Here is a 20540-nt window from a genome sequence, read left to right as displayed (position 1 = left end):
AATATGTAGGAACCAATATGAGCATCCAGGTTCCACTATTGGTTATTGACCTAAGATGAGTCTCAGTCATGTCTACATAGTTCTCGAACCCGTAGGGTCCGCACGCTTAAAGTTCGGTGACGATCGGTATTATGAGTTTATGTGTTTTGATGTACCGAAGGTAGTTCGGAGTCCCGGATATGATCACGGACATGACGTGGAGTCTCGAAATGGTCGAGACATAAAGATCGATATATTGGACGGCTATATTCGGACACCGGAAGTGTTCCGGGTGATTTCAGAGAAAACCGAAGTGTCGGAGGGGTTACCGGAACCCCCCGGGGAAGCATTGGGCCTTAGTGGGCCTTAGGGGAGAGGGCAGCAGCCCAGGAGGTGGCGCGCCCCCTCCCAAGGGGAGTCCGAATTGGACTAGGGGAAGGGGGCGCGGCCCCTCTTTCCCTCTCCCTCTCCCTATCTTTCCTTCCCCCTTCCTCCTCCTAGTTGGACTAGGAAAGGGGGAGTCCTACTCCTACTAGGAGGAGGACTCCTCCCCCTCCTTGGCGCGCCCCAAAGCCGGCCGGCCTCCCCCTTGATCCTTTATATACGGGGGCAAGGGGGCACCCTAGAGACACAACAGACATTGTTCTTAGCCGTGTGCGGTGCCCCCCTCCACCATAATCCACCTCGGTCATATCATCGTAGTGCTTAGGCGAAGCCCTGCGCCGGTAACTTCATCATCACCGTCATCACGCCGTCGTGCTGACGAGGCTCTCCCTTGAAGCTCTACTTGATCGTGAGTTCGTTGGACGTCACCGAGCTGAATGTGTGCAGATCGCGGAGGTGCCGTATGTTCGGTACTAGGATCGGTCGATCGTGAAGACGTACGACTACATCGACCGCGTTGTCATAACACTTCCGCTTTTGGTCTATGAGGGTACATGGACAACACTCTTCCCTCTCGTTGCTATGCATCACCATGATCTTGCGTGTGCGTACGAATTTTTTTGAAATTACTACGTTCCCCAACATCTAGGGCATATTTCCTTCAGTAGCACACTTAAACATGGCAGTTTTCAAGCAAAGCAGTACAATATTGTCGATACTAAACCAGCTGGAGCAATGGTGAGTGGTCCTAGACGTTCACGGCAAGGGCCTTGCCGTGCCTCCCGCACTTGGTCACCACTTCAATGCCATCGTCGTTGAAGATGATGACCTTGAGCGTGTCGGGAGTCAGCAACTTGAAGGTCACCATGTACCCGATCTTGATTTGGTGGACAACAGTGAAGGTGGCCCAACCCTGATCGAGGGTGACCCTGCCGTTCATCAGCCTCATAATTACCCTCCATGAGCATCCGGTGTTCATCTTGAGCTTGAACTCCGTCGGCACGGCCGAGAAGTTCTTGGTGAAGTCTAGGGGCATTGGAATGCACTCGAGCTTTGGGGCAAGGATCACCTTGCAGAAGTGAGTTGACCCGTCCTCCTCATGGTAGTGCCCGTACTTCCGACGCTTGCCGCTGGGGGGCTCCTCCGGTGCCACATTATCGTCTGTGACCGACACCTCCTCAGGCATGGTTGGCACAACATCCAAGGGCGGCACCACCTTCTTGCCTTTCTCCATGGGCGGCACCACCTCCTTGCCCTTGTCATTGTTCTCCATCTCGATCTGTGTTATGAACAACACAAAGTGTATAGTGTTATGAAGAGCACAAAGTTCAAAGATTGATAAGCATTAAAACCTACCATCCAAAGCCCCTATGTTGACCCACCCTGACAATCACTACTTACCTATCGGATCTCGGGTTCCGGCAAAACCCTCAAGGTTCGAACATTGGGGTGCGTGCGGAGATTTCCTTCCTACCGATCTACGTCCTAGCTCGCTAAGATCTCGCGGACGAACTCGACGAACTCGCAACACAGAGACACAAGATTTATACTGGTTCGGGCCACCGTTGTGGTGTAATATCCTACTCCAGTGTGGTGGTGGTGGATTGTCTCTTGGGTTGATGATGAACAGTACAAGGGGAAGAACAGCCTCCTGAGGTTGGGGTGTTCTTGTGTTCGGTGTGTGGCTAAGGATTGGCTCTCGATCAGATGAGATCAAGCTACCTCCTTTGGTGGTGGCTAGTCCTATTTATAGAGGCCCTGGTCCTCTTCCCAAATATTGAGCGGGAAGGGAGCCAACAACGGCCAATTTGAAAGGGAATAGTTAGTACAGCTTATCCTGACAAAAGCGGTCTTCGCCTGCAAAAGGCTCTGGTGGTGACGCCGTCTTGGGCTCCATGATGACCTCCGTCCTGCCGTCCGACTGGTCTTGGTCTCATTGCACTGATATGGAAACCTTTGCCTGATGCCTCGGTACTCCGTGCCTGCGCTTGCCTCCTTAGCACCAAAGAGGAAACAAGGACGCTACGTGTGTTGGCGCCTGCCTGGTCTTGATCGTCATGGCTCACGTCACGAGAGCCTCGCGAGATTCGCATCTCCTTGATATCTCCGCTTCTCGTGAGGCAGCCTGGTGAGGCCGCTCCCGTGGAGGTCTTGTGTTGTCCGCCTCGCGAGGCTTGGCCCCTCACGAGGGTCTTGACTGTCTCGTTGATGAAGATGGGCCGTACAGGCCTGCAGCACAGCCACGCCGTGGGCCGCAGGCAGGCAAGTTTGGGGACCCCCGTTCCCAGAACACCGACAGTAGCCCTCGGGCCCAAGGTGCGCTCGGGCTTGGCTTCACGGCGAAGCCAAAGGTCAAGCACAGAGCACCGCGGGCCCCAAAAGCCTGCGGCCTTGGGCGACGTGTGGCGGTTGATTGGACGTGGGCGTCTCCGCTTCCCAACGCTGCCTCGGCAACTGCTCGACTTGACAAGTCCTTGCTATTTCCTGACGTTCACCCTTGGTTGACCAGGCCGATGCCTTCGGCGAAGAAACGGAAGGAGGACACGGCGGCCACGCCCCCTTTGTCGGAGAAAGGAGGTGGCAGCACTCGCACCTCCCCAGCCCGGTCGCCCTCGCGAGGCCAGGGGAGACATCATCGGGAGGAGTCAGCCCCCGTGGCCCCGCTGGCTCCGGAAGTGCCGGCACCTGTCTCGGCCGATGGGGTCCCAGAGGCTCTGGAGCCCTTGATCTCCCATGCCCAGGTAACGACATCGCCCCCTCCTTCTGCCGCGCTCCTGGCTCCAGGTCCTTCTGCTTCCTCCATCGCCCTGGAGTGCTTTCTTTCCGATATGGCTCGGCTGCGAGAAGATCTTCTGGGCGCGGACCTGCGCCTGGTAGCCGGGCGCCTGGAACTGGCCTCCGGCTAGCTTCAATCTGACTCGGCGGTTCGAGCGACGCTGAGCTAGGCCGCGGCGTCCTCCGAGAAGGAGAAGCAGAGCGCCATCAAAGCCGCGGCTGATCGCGATGCGGCATTGAAGGACGCTGAGGCCGCCTGCGGCCGCTGTCAAGAGTTGGAGGACGAGTTGAAGCGTCTGCGCGACCAACACGCAGAAGAAGCACGCGACCGCCAGGTGAAGGAGGAAGAGATGAGGGCCTGGGAGGACGCCATCAAGAACCGTGACACCGATTTGGAGGAGCTGGAGAAGGCGCAGGCTGCTGAGCACAGCCGGCTGGAGGAGTTGGAGCGGGAGGCGAAGGCGAAGGAGGCCGATCTTGACGCCAAGACGAAAGTTCTGGCTGAGGACCGCGCGGCCTTTGTTGATCTTGAGGAGAGGTCTCGCGCAGCACTGAAGACGCTCTACGAGAAAGGCTTGCAGAGGCCGCTGGCCACCGATGAGGACGGCCCTGCTCAGTTGCTTCCCTTCTTGGTGGAGGCGCTCGACGAAGTTGTGGAGGGCGTCGGTCCCATGGCAGAGGCGAAGGCTCGTGTTCTCTCTTCAGCTGCGTTGACCCCAGCGCTCGTCTTGACGAGCTGCTGGAGCCTGTGGCTGATGAACACTGCACAGCTGCCGCTGCTGCCATGCAAGGTCAGGTGGAGGCCTTGCTGAAGAAGTTCTGTGGCTTTGCTTCCACGCCCTCGACCGGGGGCGACACTACCATGGGAGGAGTGCCGCCCGTGGGCATCGACGGTGCTCAGGGGTGACCTGCGGCTCCTTTCCTGTTTTTATTCCTGCAACCATGCATCAGGCCTCGTGGAGGCGTTAAACTTGCGTTTTGGTATTGTGAGAACAATATGTCTTGTAATATTTGCTTCGAGGTTTTGCGTTTTTCTTCCTATCTGCTTTGTGTTCTGCGTCGGCAGAGCCCGGCCCCGCGCATACCTCAACCGCCGTTGGGCCGACCGGAGACTAGGACGGACCAAGGAGTGAGGGGCTACGTGACCAGTTAGGCTCCTGAGTCGCAATGCTCAGGAGTCCCCCTTGACGCGCAAACAACTTATAGGAAAAATGCGCGAGGATAGGTTAATGTTCTACGTCGGCAGAGCCCGGCCCCGCGCATACCTCAACTGCCGTTGGGCCGACCGGAGACCAGGACGGACCAAGGAGTGAGGGGCTACGTGACCAGTTAGGCTCTTGAGTCGCGATGCTCAGGAGTCCCCCTTGACGTGCAAACAATCTCCATACCTGCCCTCGCCGAGGCCTCGGGAGGGGCGTGCTACGACCAGGTCCGGGAGACCTGGTTAGGTGGCGTGCGCTTGGGCGTGACCCGAGCGCAACCCCCAGGTCCGGGAGACCTGGTTGGGTGGCGTACGCTTGGGCGTGACCCGAGCGCAGCCCCTGTGCCCAGCCCCCTCGCGCGGCTCTCCCGAGGGGAGGCGTTGCGGTGAGGCTGGACGCTGAGCTCTGGGGCTCCCTGAGGTTGGTACGGCCGTGAAGCCGCCCTCAGTTGTTTATCACCAGCGCGGAGCGTAGTGCTTCCGCTTGTTCACGGGCATAGCCGCTCCTCGGCAGTGTCGATGGCCAGCGCGGAGCATGGTGCTTCCACTTGTGCGTGGGAGGGGGCTCCCTCTGAGGAGAGCCCCCGGGGCGTGTACAGCCCTGCCCTGACACGTGGCTTGCACGACAGGGCTGCGAGGTGTATCTGGGCACTCGTGAGCCAGCGTGGGACTCACGAGGCCCTACCTCAAGGCGGGTTGCGCCTGGTCTTGGGTCTTGATAGCTGTATGTTCCTGCGAGGCGGTTAGGTACAGATGCTCTACGTCCTCAGGTTCCGGCCCTCGAGCGAGCTCAGCCGCCGCTGGTATGCCAGGTCGCGATGCCGTGGTCAAGGCCAGGGATGAGGGCTGGAGAGCCAGTAAGAGCTCCTGAGTCGCGATGCTCAGGAGCCCCCCTTTTAACGCGCAAGCGAATTGCAAGAGAGAGGGGTGGACCCATGGCAGGTGGCGATCGAGCAGGTGATAACCACATGTAGATTATGCGTGAAAGGCGGGTCAGCTTGGGTAAATGCAACAAGATACATGCCACTGGGTCAGGCCCGAGCGACTTGGGGATGATGCGGCCCGAGGGGCGCCCCCAACAGGGTAAGCTAAAGGCATGCGCAAAAGTGATACATGCCACAGGGACGGACCCACGTGGCCTGGGAATGATGCAGCCCAAGGGGCGCTCCCAGCTGAATGAACTTGGAAAATGTCACCTGGTTTTGTTGATGAAGAGATGTCGGAGCAGCCGAAGGTACGCGGGGACGGGGTCGCCTCTCACGAGCCACCAGGGTCCTGAGCCTCGAGAGGCTCTGGGGGCCCAGGAGGTTCCCTGAGGACCGTCTCCATCTCTGCCAGGACGGCCTGGTGCCTGGCCTCCTGAGCCGCCAGGACGCGCCGCAGGTTGCGCTGGTAGACGAACAACACGCTCGGCATGCCAAATGGCATGCGAACGTAGCTGTGCAGCGGACCCTCACACCGGCCCACGCGCGAAGGCCAGAAAAGCTCCTGAGAAGCGGCCCTGTTGAGCCCTGGGACGTCGATGCAGACGCGCAGCCCGGCATCCTTGCCTGGATGGGGAGCTGCGCCTCGCAAGCGGTGATCGCCGCGCATGGCCCTTGCGTCCTGCAGTTCCTGAGTGGTCTTGGTCATGAACTCCTGAGCGGTGGGCACTCCTTGCCCCGTGTCCTCCTGAGGGAAACGTGCCTTGAAGCACGCCTCCAAGTGGTGCCCGAGCGCCTCCCTCGTGATGTTGGCAAGGTCTGAGGCCCTCCAGAAGAGAGCCCCCAAGCCCTGCCCGAGGAGGGCGCTGGGGGCGCCTTCCTATGCGACGGAGGGAGGCGCCCCTGGAGCGGGCGCTGATCCTGACGAGGTTCCAGCCGCGACGCCACCCTCTTGAGGTCCGGCATGGCGCAGCTGCTTCTTCTTCTTGGGGATGGCCTCCGGAGGGCCATCGCCCTGGCTGTCGGGGTCGTCGATTGCCGCAGCTTGAAAGGCACGCTCGAGGGAGCATACCGCGTGTCTTTCTTCGCATGGGACGGTGATGATTCCGCCGCTTCCCGGCATCTTGAGGACGTTGTAGCCGTGGTGGGTTACTGCCATGAACTTCGCTAGGGCTGGATACCCAAGGATGGCATTGTATGGCAGGCGGATGTGCGTGACGTCGAAGGTGATGAGCTTGGTGCGGTAGTTCTTGCGCTCTCCGAAGGTGACAAGGAGGCGGACCTGCCCTATTGGTGTGGTGGAGCCGTCGGTCACTCCCGAGAAAGGCTTGGTAGGCTGAAGCTGGTCATATGGCACTTGGAGGTTGTCGAACGTGTCGACGGACGGGACATTGAGCCCTGCTCCACCGTCGATGAGGGTCTTGGTAACTTGCACGTTGTTGATGACTGGTGAACAAAGCACCGGGAGGGCGCCAACGGTGGCCGCGCACTTGAGCTGATCTGCCGAGTTGAAGGTGATGGCGCACTGGGACCACCTGAGCGGGCGTGTGACCTCAAGCTTGGGGAGGACTGCATTCACTTCACGAGCAAACTGTTTGAAGATACGCTGCGAGGCTGGGGCCTGAGCTCCGCCCAAGATGCAGGCGATAGCGCGCAGCTCCTGGAAGCCCCCAGCCCCCTCATCTTGATGGTGGTCGTCGTTCCTTCTTGGTGGTGGCGGCAGCGGGGGAAGACCGGCGTTGCCCTGAGGTTGATCCTCACGAGGCTGGTCCCTCCAGGTTCCCTCGCGAGGATGATCCTGCCAGCGGTCCTCACGAGGCCTGTCGCGCCACTCCTGGCACGGGCCACGGTCGTCCCAGCGCCCGCCACCACGTCCTCCCCCTCGGCCATAACCCCGGTCGCTGCGCTCCGGGCGTCGACCAAAGCGTCCTTCTCGAATGGCTCTCAGCTCTTAACAGTCGCTGGTGTTGTGGGTGTTCAGGTTGTGGAAAGCGCAGAACGGTCGGCTACTCTTTGACAACTCGGGCTGATCTCTGCCTCGCTTGGTGTCTGGCTCCGCTGCGAGCACGGCTGCTTCCTTGCGCTTCACGTCCTTGGTCTTGGCTTTCTTCTCCTCCGGGCCTGCAGCTGGCAGCTCGAGGAGGGAGAGGCGCCCTTCCTCGGCTCTTGCGCACTTGGTCGCCAGATTGAACAGCTCCTGAGATGTGCACAGCTCCTCGTGGATAGCTAGCTCTTCCTTCATCTTGATGTCGCGGACACCGTCTGAGAATGCGGAGATGATGGCCTCGTCCGTGACCTTGGGGATCTTGAGGCGAGTGTTGTTGAAGCGCTGGATGTACTTCTGGAGGGTCTCTCCTGGTTGTTGCTTGATGCGGCGCAGGTCACCCGTGGCCGGCGGGCGGTCGCGAGTGCCCTGGAAGTTGGTGACGAAGCGGTCGCGCATCTCGTCCCAGGAGGAGACCGAGCCCTGAGGCAGGTTCAGGAGCCACGAACGGGCGCCGTCTTTGAGTGCCATAGGGAACCAGTTCGCCATGACTTTCTCGTCGCGGTTGGCCGCCTCGATGCTCAGCTGCAAGAACTCCACGGGGTCGAGGGTGCCGTCATAGCGAGGACGCAGATCCTGGCTTGAACTTGCCCGGCCAGGCGACGCTACGCAGCTCGGGGGTGAAGGCGCGGCAGCCGGCCGTGGTCGCCGGGGCCTGTCTTGGAGGCGGAGCCTGGTCTTGACGCCCACGCGCCGCTACGGCAAGCGGCGCGGGGGCCTGCCGCGGCAGACGATCCTGGCGCGGTGGTGCGAGGAGTGGCGGGGCGTTCTCTTGCGGTCGAGGAACTTCTTGGAAGCTTCCTTCTTCACGCGCGGGCGCCGGACGCGGCGGATCGCGTCGCGGCAGCGCACGCCTTGGTACCAAGGCGCCATCTTGGGGCAGAGGCGGTGGAGGCGCTCCGTGAGCTGCGTCGCCTGAAGCTGGCGGTGGGCCCGGCGGAGAGAGGGACGGCGCAGGGGAGCCCCCTGCAGCGCGGACAAGCTCGGCGATGCGGTGGAGCCAATCCTCATAGAGGTCGTCGACCGGGCGGTAGCGCAGGAGCTCGTGCGCCATGAGGAGTGCGGCCCGTGCGTCCATGGGAGCGCGACGAGCGTGAGACGACGAACCAGCGGGAGTCAATGATGGAGTGGCGGTGCGGCCGTCCTGCCGCACCGAGGGGTGCAACGAGGACGCCTGCTGCTCGTTCCCCGCCGGGCCGGTGGCGGCGTTGGCGGCGGGAGACGGAGAACGACGAGGTGGCCCACCGACGGGAGCCGTTCGAGCGACGCGGGTGGCTAGGGCAGCCCGGCGCTCAGCACGAGCACGGCCAGCGTCCGTCATGAAGACGACGGAGCGACTGGACGCGAACGACGGAAGGGAAGTTCCGGCGCACCCCTACCTGGCACGCCAAATGTCGGATCTCAGGTTCCGGCAAAACCCTCAAGGTTCGAACACTGGGGTGCGCGCGGAGATTTCCTTCGTACCGATCTACGTCCTAGCTCGCTAAGAACTCGCGGACAAACTCGCAACACAGAGACACAAGATTTATACTGGTTCGGGCCACCCTTGTGGTGTAATACCCTACTCCCGTGTGGTGGTGGTGGATTGCCTCTTGGGCTGATGATGAACAGTACAAGGGGGAGAACAGCCTCCTGAGGTTGGGCTGTTCTTGTGTTCGGTGTGTGGCTAAAGATTGGCTCTCGATCAGATGAGATCAAGCTGCCTCCTTTGGTGGTGGCTAGTCCTATTTATAGAGGCCCTGGTCCTCTTCCCAAATATTGAGCGGGAAGGGAGCCAACAACGGCCAATTTGAAAGGGGACAGTTAGTACAGCTTATCCTGACAAAAGCGGTCTTCGCCTGCAAAAGGCTCTGGTGGTGACGCCGTCTTGGGCTCCATGGTGACCTCCGTCCTGCCGTCCGGCTGGTCTTGGTCTCGTTGCACTGATATGGAAACCTTTTCCTGATGCCTGGGTACTTCGCGCCTGTGCTTGCCTCCTTAGCACCAAAGAAGAAACAAGGACGCTGCGCGTGCTGGCGCCCGCCTGGTCTTGATCGTCATGGCTCACATCACGAGAGCCTCGCGAGGTTCGCCCCGCCTTGATATCTCCGCTTCTCGCGAGGCATCCTGGTGAGGCCGCTCCCGTGGAGGTCTTGTGTCGTCCGCCTCGCGAGGGTCTTGACTGTCTCGTTGATGAAGATGGGCCGTACAGGCCTGCAGCACAGCCACGCCGTGGGCCGCAGGCAGGCAAGTCTGGGGACCCCCGTTCCCAGAACGCCGACATTACCCAAAACCGCACTCAGTTAATCCTCTCTCCTCTATGTCTATCACTCTTCCTCCTATCCATCACCATGAACTCCAACTCCAACCCCAACCCCTTGCCTTGGGGCATTGGATGGAGGGCTTTCTTCCTCGGGTGCTCGCTCGGTGACCGCACCAAGTTCAAGAACGCCATGGAAGTGTGCTCGAACTTCAGCAACATCGAAGACATGCACAAGGAGGCAGATGTTGTGGTGAAGAAGGCGACGATGGAGGAGTTGAAGATGCTGATTCCTGACCCAGTGAAGGGCGCTATGTCGTCCGACATCCTTCGCTGGACAGATGGCAAGATGGGCCAAGAATAGGGAGTACAGGGCTCCTCATGACCAACATGCCGCAGCATACTGGAATAGGACTTTGGTGGCGCCAGAGGTCATTGGTTTGGAGCCCGAGGAGGAAGAAGAAGCGGTGGAGATGGTTGTCAGGGCATCAGAGCTAAGCTACCGTACTTTGCCAATCGACCTGGACTCCGGTGAGGACGACGAGATGATGGTCCAGCCGGAGAACAAGAACAAGAACAAGGCCAAGGCCACCCGTCGCTCCAACCGCCTCAAGGGTCATCGGGGCTAAGATTAGAAAGTGTTGTGTAAGATTTACCCCCAATCCCCATTCCCCTTGTACTCAATCCGGATCGGAACCCTAAAATACATCTCTACTAGGAACTCATGATGATGTTATAATCAGTACTATGGCTATTTACCCTGATTACCCATTCCCCTAGAATGTGGATCAATGCGAAATAGTAAGTGAGGATGGTGAAAAAAGTGCTTGCCGCCATTACCGAAGTGTTGCGGGTGATGTTGCGGATCGGATACCGCTGATGAAGGCCGATGGTCGCCTTGCTGTTCTCCGATCCGCTGAACACCGCCGCTGCTGGTAAGAGTGAGAGAGTGGGGAGAGGGGAGAGAGAGTGGTGAGGAAAGGTGATGGCAATTATTGTCGACGCTTCGGGAAGCAACACGGCTTCTCAAGCGAGGCTCCCCACGTGCAGCCGCCGCCGCCCACGTGCATCGAGTGGGCCTAGCTCTGGAAAAATCGCCGATTTGAGCGTTCCCAACGGGCCTGGCTGGGAGGTGCTTTAAGGTCCGTGCGATGCAGACCCAACAATGAACACAGGAAACCAAACAACCCATTTTCTTCCCGTGCGGGTCTGGTTGGCCTCTATGTGGGCTACCAAACACGCCCTTATGTGATTCAGAACTCAAGAGTGTGGAAGCATCTTTGCTCACCAAAATGCAGGGTAGGGCTTGTGTCCATGGACGGGAACGTTTGGCTCTCGGATGTAATTACACCCGATTTTTTTAAATAGTAATTTGTAAGAAAGTCAAAAAAATCTGAAACTTTTTGCGAACAAAGTAGATTTATTGTTGCACTCGTATAAAATCTTTCACGAAGAAATGACTTTCATGTTGTTGTGGACGTAAAATAAATAAATTTGTCACTATATACGAGGTACTGTTCACTTGTCAGAGAATATTTGTCATTTTTGTCACAGAATATTTCGTTACAGAATATTTTTCTACGACAGAAGCGACGACTCAAGTTTGTTGGAAAATTTTTGGAGCGTTTTGACTTTTACTGAATGTTTTAAAAATAAAATCAGTTATCATGCATGTAAGCGAGCGAGATTACAGGCTAAAGACCATGGTGGGAAGTTCATCAATGCAGAATTTTACAGAATTTGACTAACTGTAAATTGCATCAGCACAACTCTGGAAAGCTGCTTAATAAGACAGAATTAGGAAACTTACTACTTGGCAGACACTTGCCCCACGAAAATTTAGAGCAGCAACTAACTCTATAGAAATGCTTAATCAGCACAACTGTAGGAAACTACTACTCCTACACAGTCACTTCACAGAAACTAGCACAAAGAAACATGAGATCGGATCATTACACGATCATCCAATTTACTTCACATCTTAACATAACAGAAACAGAATGGTCACTGTAAGTTCACGAGCCAAAACCGAAACGGCAGTATGAAAGATATTTAGTTACCTAAATCCTGGATGACATTGGGGCTGCATATGCTCCATTGTGGAAAACACAGAATATGCACATGATAATGATGACCAGAACAAATTGAAGTACACAAAGATCCTGGAGATCAAACCATCACAGGATCACCCCAAAAATTCAATTTAGCACAGTACTTCTTAGCACAAACAAGAGTGCAAGACAGACAGTCGGTGTAAGCCGAAATCTGTAAACGAACATGAACAGAGGCAGTCAGGCAGAGCAACCAGATCAATCAAATTCGTACCAAAATTCATTCAAGCAATACTCTACTGGATAAGGCGCAGCAACCATTCCGTGTCACAAAAATGTGACCGGAAGTAGGACACATTACATTACTCATCACGACACCATACGACTGCCCAGTCTCTCATTCGAACTACTAGCAGTAAATCCATCATGGCTAGAAACATAGAAGAACAAAATGATCGAGAAGACTCACGAATCACACACCAGGAGCTACTTGCCCCTTGGGAGAGGTCGTCGCTGAGGAGGGGCGGTCGCCGAAGGGTCCCCCGACGCCGCAGGTGCTGTTCGTCTGGACGGCGGAGGCGGCGAGGTTGACGAGGTGGGGGCGGGGGAACGGCATGTAGACGCCGTGGACGGCGATGCGGGAGTTGACCACCACGTCGAGCTCCTTGATCGGCATGTAGTTGATGCTGACGTCGTAGTTGTAGGCCGAGGCGGAGCCGGCGCCGTTGGTGACGACGAGGCTCTGGCCCTCGCCGGCCAGCGTGGGGAGTATCGTGCCAGGGCGGAGGCGAAGGAGGCCGGCGTGGGTGAGGCGGTGGTCGGGGACGATGTGGAAGCGCAACGCTGAGACGTAGTGGTGGCCTCCGCCGACGAAGATGTCCTGGTCGTCGAGCGCGAAGAGCGTCAGGTTGGCGAACCTCTCGAGCTCGGCGAGCTGGACGCGCATGGCCAGCGCCATGAAGCCGTAGCCCCGGTCGCGGAGGCGCGCGATGGCGTCGCGGATCATGATGCGCACCACGGAGGCAGCGGTCGCCGCGGAGGCGGCGGCGGAGCGGGCGGTGCCGGTGAGGAGGTGGTGGTGCGGGCCGTCGAAGCAGGAGTGCGTGAGCGGGCGCAGGAAGCCGTGGATGCCGTGGACGACGTAGCGGCCGTCGTTGTAGAGCTCGGGGTGGGACACCTCGACGCCATCGGCGTAGATCCTGGCGTAGTGGATGCCGAAGGGGCCCCGCTCGGTGAGGACCTGGATGCAGAAGCCGACGGAGGCGGAGGGGATCTTCATGGTGGCCGCGGCGGCGAGCTCGGAGTAGGGGTAGTAGCCCATGGCGATGTGCTGCTCGAGGAGGTCTCGGCGCGAGCACATGGGGCACGAGGGCCTGGACGAAGACGTCGGGTGCCGCGAAGACGGTGATCGCCCCGGGCCACCTCGCGAGCGGCGGCGCGAGGGCGAGGAGCGGCGCCTCCGACGCCAACTCGTTGTACCCCAGGGAGGCGAGAACCCTGGAGAGCTGCTGCAGCCCCTGCTCGGCGTCGGACCCGGCGAGAGGCGGAGGCGGGCTCGCTGCCGCCACCATGGCAGGGAGCGGAAGAAGCGTCGTCGATGTCGACGCGGACCCCTCCTCTTGCGGCTGCGGCGTCGCCTGTGCGAGATCCGGCGCCGCTACGAGCGTGGGAGGAGGCGAGGCCGCGGCCGCTTGGGGCGGCACGACCAGAGCGGGACGGACATCCGCCGACTCCGTGTCGGCGAGGACGGGGTCGACGACGGCGAGCAGAGACTGGGTGTCCGTGTCGAGGTGGTTTTGGTGCATCGAGGGCGCGGCGCTAGGGACGGGGTGGAAGTGGGCGGTGGCCGTGAGCGTGACCGTCGGGGGCCGGTGGCGGTGGTGGTGGCTGCGCGCGGTGCTCTCCGGCGAGTGGGTGGCGGAGGCGGTGGATCCGGGGGGGGGGGGGGGGGGGGTGAGCACGAGGAGGAGGAGGAGGAGCAGGTGGTGAAGATGAAGAGCCATGGCTGGAACGAACGATTTGAAATGGAATGGGGAATGGGGAATGGGATAGATGGATCCACCGAGCCGGGGTTTAAAGCCGCGCTGCGCTACGCTGATGGGAGGGAGCGGAGCACGCCGTTTGCACTTGGTGGCTTGGTGTTGCAGCCTTAAAGGACGGTCAGCGCAACTTGGGGCAGAAGCCATACGCTCACGTCACTCACGTACCACCGTCAAGTGTCCAGACAGATTCACTTTTTCTTTAACAACTCTAGCCGATCCCTAAAAAGCTAACCGACACCTTAGCCGATCTCCTAGTGTGAAATTGGGTAGTAGAAAGGGCGAGGAAGATAGGCACATAATGGACTGAAATACTGAATACTGAAGAAACAAATAGCCATGCAGTTTCAATGCCAAGTGTGCCTCTGAATCTAAACACTAAAGGCTAGTTTCAGCTGTGGGCACATCACAACAGCTTAGGCATAGCTTTAGTCTTACATGACTTTGCTATTTGCCGGCGTTTTTTGTGTGCGTGTGTTGGTGTTGGTTGTGTGCATCTTCGCTATGCAGAGGCCGGGTGTGTGCTCATTGTATTTTTATCCTCTTGAAGCTTCATTTTAAGTAATAAAATCCACCCTTTGTAAAAAAAACCTGACAAATGAAGGGTAAATAGATTGAACCGCCAAATACTAAGAATGGCGCTCACAAATGACGACCCGGCCTGCAAAATCAACATTGACTAACAAACACGGCATCAAAGCAACAAACGAGTTTCTTCAATGTGGTTATGAAAATAATTAATTAGTTTTGGAGCATTCATCCAGTATGGCACATTCCTTTAGTTAGAAAAAATGAAATCCAGTATGACAAACACGAACTGCGCGGAATGGAATTGGGGATGAGAATCAAAAGAGGGATAACGGATCTTACAGTTGGGGAACCACTTTAGCAGCATACTTCATCTATCCCCCTAAAAAGCTAAACGACACCTTAGCCGATCTCCTTAGGGCATGGCCATCGCGTCGCCCCAGACCGGTCACCCCACGAACCAACTGGGCTCAGACGCCATGGTGGCAGACGAGCCGCTGCTTGCAGGTGACAGTCGCTGCTTGCAGAGGAGGCTGGTTCTCCATGGGAAAAAGGGGGAGAAAGGAAAAAAGTAGAAAAAAAAGGCAGGGAGAGTTGGGACAGTTCGTCATTCCTTGACGCCATGCTGCAGTTTTCTTCACCGGTGGCTTCAGGATAATGTGGTGGCTTCAGAAAAGAGCGTTGGATGTAGAAAAATAGAACCTATATCCTCATTTGTTTTCATCTAGCTGGATGTACGGAGGCAGCACCTAGGTGCTGCCCCCATTGTACATGCCCTAAACCGTATAGCAAAGTAAATATTTTACTCATCGGCAGCAAAATTTTGTGTTCTGGCCCTTTTTGCTAACAATTTCAGGATCTGACCCCCCTTTGAATTTTTTTTGGGATCTGACCCTTTTGCCTACCGCTAGGGGTGGCGGCGGTAGATTTGCACGTCCTACCGCCATGGGCTATGGTGGTAGGTACGTTGACGGCGTCTGACGGCCGTCGACTTGTGCTGACGTGGAAAAGGGCCTACCGCCATGGGATGTGGCGGTAGGGTACTGAAGCCTACTGCCAGCTCCTCTGGCGGTAGGGTCCTGGGAGGTGGATAAGGGTGGGAGGGGCTGGATATTTCCTCCCCCACTCCTCAACCACTCATTCAGCCCACCCACTCCTCTCCTCTCCCCCGAGCTCAAGTCTCCCCCTCTCTCTTTGAAGCACAAGAGCCTCTCAAATCTCTCTCATTTGTTTGAGATTTCTCTGGTGGATTCTTACCATTTTCATCACCCAAGGTAGCATTATCATTTCCCCTCATTTTGATTGGTTGATATCTTTGTTTAGTTTGCATTTGCTCATTTGGTTGCAAACCCTAGCTCATGTGGTCAAATCAATTACTATGATCCATTTAGGGTTATGTTTGTGATTTCCTTATGTATGATGTGCCTAGAATTGTTTGTAGAATTGTTTGTGTACCTAGATCTAGTGCTAGTATTAGTGTACATAATTGGGGTTGGGTTAGGCTTAATAAACCAATTAAACCTAAGTTCACTTTAATAGCAACTTTCGAAATGTAGGATGGCGCCATTCGTTTTTTTTGAAGCTTCTGCTGAGGCGGCGGCGAAGCGTGAACGCGAAGTGATTGAGGAAAATATGAACTCCTGGATGGAAGCCATTGATGTGTTGAATGCAGCGTGTAGGGCCTTTTCACATTATTATTTCACTAATGACCGTTCCGAAAATTTTATCAAAAAAAGCAGAGGCAGATCACCAAGCTCAAGACGGCGGAAAATAACTGTAAGCGTGATCTTGCAATGCAAATTGCATTGTGTGCGACAAGGGGAGAATATGTTGAGATAGACATGGGAAATCATGGCCAGATCATTGATTGGTTAGTGAGCCAGCCATTCTAGTCGGACGAGAAGCGGGCTTCTCGTTGGGCATGGGTCAAGGAAAGAAATGATATTATTTGTTGCAACCCGGGACCATACGCCAAATAGAATTGCATGAGGCTATGTAATCTTTGTCATTTGGACTGTAATGACATGTACCCTTTGCTTGGTCGTCATTTGAACTACTATGACTTGTGCCCTTAACATTTGAACTCATTAAGAACTTGGTGTTGTATGTTATATCAAGTAACCAAGTGTTGTACTCCATTGAATTTATTTTCTGTTTTGTTCTATGTCATCTTAAACCCGTATATTCATGTAGGATGGACATTCAATCCATGACTATGAACATAGCGTGTGAGAAGCTCATGCCGGAGCGACACCGTTGCTTGAAGAGAGAATGTGAAGCATGGTTGAAGAGTTGTGATGAGGCAAATGCGGCCATGAAGGATTTCAGCAAGTATCACGTTATCGAGGAACCTTCTAATGCTAAGGAGAAAAAACTTTCCGAAATCTTGTGAACGTGAAAGAGAGGATGCTTGATGAGTTGCAAGACCGGGAATATGCTTGCAGACACGCTTTGGCAATTGAGATTGTGTTCACTGCTAGCAAAGAAGAATTCTGTGAGATGGACTTGAGGAAACCCGGCCAGGTGATAGGATGGGCAATCAAACAAGGCATGTCAAAGAATCTGGCCCGCCATGCTGCATGGGCCTAGTTCCGTGAAACGAATGGTGTGTTGGGTCATTGGGCAGGATCCACCGACTTTCAACTGAAGCGTAATCAAGCGCGTGATGATCAAATTGAACGTCTGATAAGTATGAGAAATATGTTACCTGTTTAGAAAATGTGTCGTTGAGCTTGAGCTATTAGTTTCAACCGATGTCATCTGAACCGGGTCATGTTTTAATTAGTTTGAACATGTGTTATTCGTGAATGTAATGAACTATGTTGAGTTGAGTTATGTATGTGCTTGCGAGATGATCATTCTAATATTTGATAGAAGTGGGTATATTTTTAGAGTTGGCCTTAGATGAGGGGCAGAACAGAGAACTTGCTCTGTTTTTTACCCTACCGCCACAGACACTGATGGTAGGTTGCTGGATCCTACCGCCACAGCCCATGGCGGTAGGGGGCGGCATAGTTGCTGTGACGAGAAAAATCACCTTGGCGGTAGGGTCAAACCCTACCTCCATAGGCTCTGGCTGTAGGCTTACCCTACCGCCAAGGTGGTGTTGGAAATATGCCCTAGAGGCAATAATAAATTGGTTATTATTATATTTTATTGTTCATGATAATCGCTTATTGTCCATGCTAGAATTGTATTGATAGGAAACTCAGATACATGTGTGGATACATAGACAACACCATGTCCCTAGTAAGCCTCTAGTTGACTAGCTCGTTGATCAATAGATGGTTACGGTTTCCTGACCATGGACATTGGATGTCGTTGATAACGGGATCACATCATTAGGAGAATGATGTGATGGACAAGACCCAATCCTAAGCATAGCATAAAAGATCGTGTAGTTCGTTTGCTAGAGCTTTTCCAATGTCAAGTATCATTTCCTTAGACCATGAGATCGTGCAACTCCCGGATACCGTAGGAGTGCTTTGGGTGTACCAAACGTCACAACGTAACTGGGTGACTATAAAGGTGCATTACGGGTATCTCCGAAAGTGTCTGTTGGGTTGGCACGGATTGAGACTGGGATTTGTCACTCCGTATGACGGAGAGGTATCTCTGGGCCCACTCGGTAATGCATCATCATAATGAGCTCAATGTGACTAAGGAGTTAGCCACGGGATCATGCATTACGGTACGAGTAAAGTGACTTGCCGGTAACGAGATTGAACAAGGTATTGGGATACCGACGATCGAATCTCGGGCAAGTAACGTACCGATTGACAAAGGGAATTGTATACGGGATTGATTGAATCCTCGACATCGTGGTTCATCCGATGAGATCATCGTGGAACATGTGGGAGCCAACATGGGTATCCAGATCCCGCTGTTGGTTATTGACCGGAGAGGCATCTCGGTCATGTCTGCATGTCTCCCGAACCCGTAGGGTCTACACACTTAAGGTTCGGTGACGCTAGGGTTGTAGAGATATTAGTTTGCGGAAACCCGAAAGTTGTTCAGAGTCCCGGATGAGATCCCGGACGTCACGAGGAGTTCCGGAATGGTCCGGAGGTGAAGAATTATATATAGGAAGTCAAGTTTCGGCCACCGGGAAAGTTTCGGGGGTCACCGGTAGTGTACCGGGACCACCGGGAGGGTCCCGGGGGTCCACCGGGTGGGGCCACCTATCCCGGAGGGCCCCATGGGCTGAAGTGGGAAGGGAACCGGCCCCTAGTGGGCTGGGGCGCCCCCCATGGGCCTCCCCCTGCGCCTAGGGTTGGAAACCCTAGGGGTGGGGGGCGCCCCACCTGACTTGGGGGGCAAGTTTCCCCCCTGGCCGCCCCCCCCCCCTTGTAGATGGGATCCAGGGCCGGCGCCCCCCTCCCAGGGGGCCTATATATAGTGGGGGGAGGGAGGGCAGCAGCATGACAGCCCCTGGCGCCTCCCTCTCCCCCTGCAACACCTCTCCCTCTCGCAGAAGCTTGGCGAAGCCCTGCCGAGACCCCGCTACTTCCACCACCACGCCGTCGTGCTGCTGGATCTCCATCAACCTCTCCTTCCCCCTTGCTGGATCAAGAAGGAGGAGACGTCGCTGCTCCATACGTGTGTTGAACGCGAAGGTGCCGTCCGTTCGGCACTCGGTCATCGGTGATTTGGATCACGGCGAGTACGACTCCATCAACCCCGTTCATTGGAATGCTTCCGCTCGCGATCTACAAGGGTATGTAGATGCACTCCTTTCCCCTCGTTGCTAGTATACTCCATAGATGGATCTTGGTGATGCGTAGGAAATTTTTAAATTCTGCTACGATCCCCAACAGTGGCATCATGAGCCAGGCCTATGCGTAGTTACTATGCACGAGTAGAACACAAAGCAGTTGTGGGCGTTGATGTTGCCAATTCTTCTTGCCGTTACTAGTCTTATCTTGATTCGGCGGCATCGTGGGATGAAGCGGCCCGGACCGACCTTACACGTACTCTTACGTGAGACAGGTTCCACCGACTGACATGCACTAGTTGCATAAGGTGGCTAGCGGGTGTCTGTCTCTCCCACTTTAGTCGGATCGGATTCGATGAAAAGGGTCGTTATGAAGGGTAAATAGAAATTGGCATATCACGTTGTGGCTTTTGCGTAGGTAAGAAACGTTCTTGCTAGAAACCCATAGCAGCCACGTAAAACATGCAACAACAATTAGAGGACGTCTAACTTGTTTTTGCAGGGTATGCTATGTGATGTTATATGGCCAAAAAGGATGTGATGAATGATATATGTGATGTATGAGATTGATCATGTTCTTGTAATAGGAATCACGACTTGCATGTCGATGAGAATGACAACCGGCAGGAGCCATAGGAGTTGTCTTAATTTATTGTATGACCTGCGTGTCAATGAAAACGCCATGTAATTACTTTACTTTATTGCTAACCGTTAGCCATAGTAGTAGAAGTAATAGTTGGCGAGACAACTTCATGAAGACACAATGATGGAGATCATGGTGTCATGCCGGTGACGAAGGTGATCATGCCGCGCCTCAAAGATGGAGATCAAAGGCGCAAGATGATATTGGCCATATCACGTCACTTTATGATTTGCATGTGATGTTTATCATGTTTACATCTTATTTGCTTAGAATGACGGTAGCATAAATAAGATGATCCCTCACTAAAATTTCAAGAGACGTGTTCCCCCTAACTGTGCACCGTTGCGAAGGTTCGTTGTTTCGAAGCACCACGTGATGATCGGGTGTGATAGATTCTAACGTTCGAATACAACGGGTGTTGGCGAGCCTAGCATGTACAGACATGGCCTTGGAACACATGCGAAACACTTAGGTTGACTTGACGAGCCTAGCATGTACAGACATGGCCTCGAAACACAAGAGATCGAAAGGTCGAACATGAGTCGTATAGTAGATACGATCAACATGGAGATGTTCACCGATGATGACTAGTCCGTCTCACGTGATGATCGGACACGGCCTAGTTTCACTTGGATCATGTATCACTTAGATGACTAGAGGGATGTCTATCTGAGTGGGAGTTCATTAATCAGATGAACTTAATTATCATGAACATAGTCAGAAGGTCTTTGCAAATTATGTCATAGCTTGCGCTTTAGTTCTACTGGTTAAGATATGTTCCTAGAGAAAATTTAGTTGAAAGTTGGTAGTAGCAATTATGCGGACTGGGTCCGTAAACTGAGGATTGTCCTCATTGCTGCACAGAAGTCTTATGTCCTTAATGCACCGCTCGGTGTGCTGAACCTCAGCGTCGTCTGTAGATGTTGCGAAACATCTGACATACACGTTTTGATGACTACGTGATAGTTCAGTGCGTAATGCTAACGGTTTAGAATTGTGGCACCAAAGACGGTTTTTGAA

At 55.0% G+C, this 20540-nt stretch overlaps 1 pseudogene; it reads right to left on the bottom strand.

Moving 5' to 3' along the window:
- Positions 1-11553: 11553 nt before the first annotated feature.
- LOC123074313 (uncharacterized) lies at positions 11554-13599 on the bottom strand (annotated as a pseudogene).
- Positions 13600-20540: the final 6941 nt, after the last annotated feature.

Source organism: Triticum aestivum, chromosome 3D (assembly GCF_018294505.1).
Source record: "Triticum aestivum cultivar Chinese Spring chromosome 3D, IWGSC CS RefSeq v2.1, whole genome shotgun sequence".
In the NCBI taxonomy this organism is placed as follows: domain Eukaryota; kingdom Viridiplantae; phylum Streptophyta; class Magnoliopsida; order Poales; family Poaceae; genus Triticum; species Triticum aestivum.
The sequence above is the reverse complement of the archived record's forward strand: the minus strand, read 5'-3'. Positions and strand labels throughout refer to the sequence as shown.